Source organism: Dipteris shenzhenensis, chromosome 26 (genome assembly GCF_047967505.1).
Source record: "Dipteris shenzhenensis isolate YYH24624 ecotype China chromosome 26, Dip_SZ_1.0, whole genome shotgun sequence".
Lineage (NCBI taxonomy): Eukaryota > Viridiplantae > Streptophyta > Polypodiopsida > Gleicheniales > Dipteridaceae > Dipteris > Dipteris shenzhenensis.
In genome coordinates this window covers 37749962-37755311 of record NC_141621.1, presented here as the reverse complement: position 1 = coordinate 37755311, position 5350 = coordinate 37749962, and positions in this window count along the sequence as shown.

Here is a 5350-nt window from a genome sequence, read left to right as displayed (position 1 = left end):
TGACCAACAGAAACCAGGTTCTTGGTGATGTTCGGGACATGAAATACATCAGACAAGTATTTCTTTTTTCCATCCTGCATAGACAAAGGAATTTTGCCAATCTGCACAATAGGATGTGCAGTATCATCACCAGTCTCCACAAATCCTGGCTTTTCCATCTTCCTTGCATCTTGCATCCATTCTGCATGACCTGTCATGTGGTTTGATGCACCTGAGTCAACATACCACACATCATTTTGTTCTTCTGCACTTGTCACAGAATTGGTCATATGCTGCACCATAAATAGATGCTCATTTCTGTCATCACCCTGCCTGCTAGAAGATGCATAATTGCCTTGCTGCAATTTTCCACTCATAATGTCATTCTGTTTTTTATAGCAGTCCTTAGCCATATGACCCATTTTGCCACAATAGTAGCATTCAACATTGCTGTTTGCATTTTGGCTTCTCTGCCATCCACCACGGCCTCTTTGGCTCCCCCTGCCTCTAGAGTTACCATGTCCTCCTGCATAGGACTGGTTCTCTTGCGTTTGCTGCATATTCTGATTTCTACCACGGCCTGCAGATTGGCCTCCTCTACCTCTGCCTCTACCTCTGCCAGCATTTGAGTAGAAGACAGTTTCTTTTGAAGTTCCTGCTGAAGAAGATGCACCCCCATTTCTCTGCTCTTCAGAAATTAGAAGAGCAATCAACTCCTCAAAATCAGGAAAGTTTTCACGGACGGCAATGGATGTCCGGAACTGTGCATAATCCTTTCCTAGACCATTCAAGGTAACAGAAACCAAATCATCATCATCCACTGGCAACCCAATGGAAGCAAGTGCATCTGCAATTTTCTTCACTTTCATGTGGTAGTCATTTATGCTCAAATTTTCTCTCTGCACATTGTGCAACTCCTGTTTGAGTTGCATTTTCCTGGCTTGCATATTTGTGCTATACATTTTTGCCAAAGTATCCCATGCCTCCTTTGGCGTATTTGCATCCTGAATATGCACAATCATGGAGTCCGAAATACTGATAGACAGCCAGTACATAACTTTCCTGGCTCTCTCATGCCATCCTTTGAATGCCTGCATTTCCTGTTGACTGGGAACATTAGGAAGAACAGGTTCTTCTTCATTTCCTGTAATGAATTCCCAATAGCCTTTTCCCATCAAGAAATTCGTCATTCTAAACTTCCATGCCAGGAAGTTGTTCTTGTCAAGCTTTTCAGTGACAATCTGTGAAAGAGAATCAGATGCCATTACAGAACACTGCAAAATATTCTGTCACTGCAAAAAACACAGCTTTTGCCTCACACGGGCAGATCTGCAAAACCGACGAGAGTGGTATTTCACCACACAGTCACTTCCTAATGACGATTTTGCATCAACAGGCAATAGGCATGAATCTGCAACTCCCAGTATCTCTGCACACAGGCATACGATGCAATTTCTGCAGCACCTTTTCACCGACTAGCCGCGCAGTGGTCGCACAGCAAAAAACAGGGCCTTTCTCTGAGTGCCTGCGAAGAACTTCCACCTTCAAAACGGGCCCCGAAACGGCCTCAAACCAGACTGCGAAGGGCGTCTCAATCTAAAACAGTGCACTCCTGCACTTCTGGCTGTGCTACCTGCAGAGATTTGCTCCCAAACTCGAAATAGGAAAGCAACACTGGTCCTCTTACCAGGACACCACGAACTTGGCTTGCTTTCTTGAGCTCCTTACCACGAACAAGGCTCTGATACCATGTGAAGATTGTGGGAGAGAGGGAAGGAGTCTCACTTGAGGCTTTCTCACAATCACAATGGGGGAATACACACAAAGGTGGAGGCTGAAAACAGTTTTTCTCTTCTTAATTGTGAAAGCCAAAAGAACACAAGTACAAAGAAATAGAAGAACCCTATATGTGGGTCTCAAACCAAACTCAACTAACTAAGGTGGCATACTAACTGAGCCACGAACTAGTGTAGATAAGGATAGCTGTCATCCAGCTATTATTCGTGGGCGATGTACCAACCGCATCTCCAGCCAACATGTCGATGACATAAATGCACAACAGTCACCCTGGCATATCGCGAGTGGAGCTCGATATCTCAACAATAGTCACCTGGAGCAGTAAGAAACAGCCTATAGTTTCCTTGTTGAGCACAAAGGCTGAGTACAGGGGTGTAGCAATGGCTGCATGTGAGGTAGCTTGGTTGCATAAGCTACTTTATGATATGCATCAGTCTACAGATGGGCCAGTTATTGTGACAACATGAGCAGTATACGCTTGGCAAATAACCCAGTCAATCATGCTAGAACAAAGCACATTGAGGTGCATTATCACTATGTGCAGGAGAAGGTTTTACTAGGTCTTATTGATTTAGTTTATGTCAGCACAGAGGATCAGGTAGCTGACGTATTCATGAAGGCATCGGGTGCAGAGAAGCTGCACAAGTTCAGAGACCTGCTTGGTGTGTAGGAATTGGGATTGAGCTCGCGGGGGAGTGTTGAGATATTGAGCTCCACTCGTGATATGCCAGGGTGACCATTGTGCATTTATGTCACCGAGACTTGTTAGAAGATGCGGTTGGTACACCACCCACAAATAATAGCTGGATGATAGCTATCCTTATCTACTCTAGTTTGTGGCTCAGTTAGTATGCCACCTTAGTTAGCTGAGTTTGGTTTGAGACCCACATATAGGGTTCTTCTATTTCTTTGTACTAGAGTTCTTTTGGCTTTCACAACTAAGAAGAGGAAAATTGTTTTCAGCCTCCACCTTTGTGTGTATTCCCCGATTGTGTATGTGAGAAAGCCGCAAGTGAGCTTCCTTCCTTCTCTCCCACTATCTTCACATGATCATCATGATCTGAGTAGTCTATGAGCTTCAATAGAATGCAAGAAAAGGAGAGACAGCCTAAGTGCAGAAGTCATTGCAATAGTGGTGACATTTTGGCACAAAAATACAAGGTGTTGGTAGGGTTGTCAGTCTATGAACTTTAGAGGGTAGGCTAAAGCTTGTGAAGACTTGAGAATGGTATTTACCTGAATGGCCTGATGTTGTTTCCTTGAATGCTACCACCAATCATGCCAACACAACTCGTTTTCTTTGCTCTGATGGAATGATCAAATGTGTGCATCTGCAACAACTGCTTCCTCTTGCTACTCTACGAAAGGAGTCTTCTATTCCTTGTGCCCTGACCAAGCTTTTCAGCTCTTTTATCGTTTGCTTCTCTTGTAAGCCATGGTGAGATGCATGTTGCCTTCTGATGATACACGTCAATAGAATCGGATATCCCAAACAAGTGCAATGTGGCCTAAAATGCTTCAAAACACAAATAGGCCAAAGGGCATGCTATCAGATTGGATGTTGTGTATTATTAAATTCAATCACCTTTGTCATGCTAATAGATAATGTATAGAAAAGGAGCGGATGAAGGGAAGAAAAGGAGCTTCATAGATTAAATAGGTTACATTAAAAAAAAGTGCATAGGTAGGATAGGTTAAATATATTAGACTTGTTAAATTTGTTTTCTAAAGAAATGAAAAAGGTTAAACTAATGAAGGGTAAAAATTTGAAGAACCCTAGTACCCACCTACCTTCTCCTTCATCTCTCTCGTTGCCCTATGTTGATCTCCTCATACGCCGTGCTGTCGATCTCCTTGTACGTAGATACTCCTCAAGGCTTTCACTGAGTCCTCAGAGTCTCAGAGAGTGGGCTCGTCACTGGTCAGCATTCACTGGTCAGCATCGGAGCCCTCAACGGCCGGCCTTCCCTGCTACGGGCACTGACTACAGTGCCACTGACTCCTGAGTACAAACCCCAAGGGAAGTTCGTTCGTAGCTGCCCATCTTTGAAGGAAAAGATGTTCTCGAGAGGGATTTCGTGGAAAAGACATTCTCCAACATCTCCTCTCCAATGAAATCCAAGTTCCAACCCACTCTCCGTCTGAGTCCGTCGCACAGTATTCAGTAGGCTCTGTCTGAGCCACTCAGCAGTCTCTGTCTCGAACCGTCTGGACTCTGTACCTCTCTCCGTCTGAGCCCTCAACACTATAAGCAGTGTGCCCATCATAAAGCTCTCTGTGTGACCTCCTTGATTCTACCCCTACCCTCAAGGCTCTCCGTGTGACACTGTGACCATCTCAAGCCACTCAATTCTGTGGTGAGTAAAACTCTCTCGACTCCTCTCCAATTTTGCATTTTTTCCTTAAACCTTCCCGCATCTTGGGATTGTGACTATTAAGGGTGCATGAACCTTCAATCTTGCAGTGTGCAGGCGCCTCAAAATCGTAGACATGATGAGTAACCAGTCAAATTCTCCACCATATAGTCCGTTGTTCAGGATGGGGGCTCCACTTTGTACACAAGTCCGTTTCAACTACATTCAGGTGCGTGCAAAGTATTGTCACCATCAGATATGCTTTGCATGGTCGATCATGCATTATACACCATTTTTTCCCTAGTGATATGGACATCCACAAAAAAACACGCCATTAGGTGTGTTATCTGACCAAGTACTTATCGAATGGGTGTGCCTCATCGAGAACATTTCAATACCACCTAGGTTGAGGTGTACAAAAGTGTTGTGCCCATCAGATATCCTTTGCATGGTCGATCGAGCATTAAATACTATTTTTGCTCTAGTGTCATGCACATCCGTAAAAAAACACGCTGCTAGGTATGTTATCCGATCAAGCACTTATGGGATGGGCATGCCACTTTGCATGTAAGTCAATTCCACCTATTTGAAGGTGTGTGCAAAGTATTGTGCCCATCGGGTATGCTTTGCATTGTCAATCAAGCATAAAACAACGTTTTTGCCTTAGTGTCATGCACAACCATGAAAAAACACGGTCCTAAGTGTGTTAATCAAACAAGTACTTACTGGATGGGGGCTCTAGTTTGCACGTAGGTCTGTTTCAACTAGGTTGAGATGTGTGCAAAGTATTGTCACCAAAAGATATGATTTGCATGGTCGATCACGCATTATACACAGTTTTTTTCCTAGTGGTATGCACATCCACAAAAAAACACGCCCTTAGGTGGGTTATTTGACCAAGATGGGTGTGCCTCTTTAAGAACATTTCAATACCACCTAGGTTAAGGTGTAGGAAAAGTATTGTGCTCATCGGATATGCTTTGCACAATACTTTGCACACACCTTCAACTAGGGGAATCTACTTACATGCAAAGTGGCACGCCCATCCCATAAGTGCTTGATCGGATAACATACCTAGCAACGTGTTTTTTTACGGATGTGCATGACACTAGAGCAAAAATAGTATTTAATGCTCAATCGACCATGCAAAGGATATTCGATGGGCACAACACTTTTCGTACACCTCAACCTAGGTGGTATTGAAATGTTCTCAAAGAGAC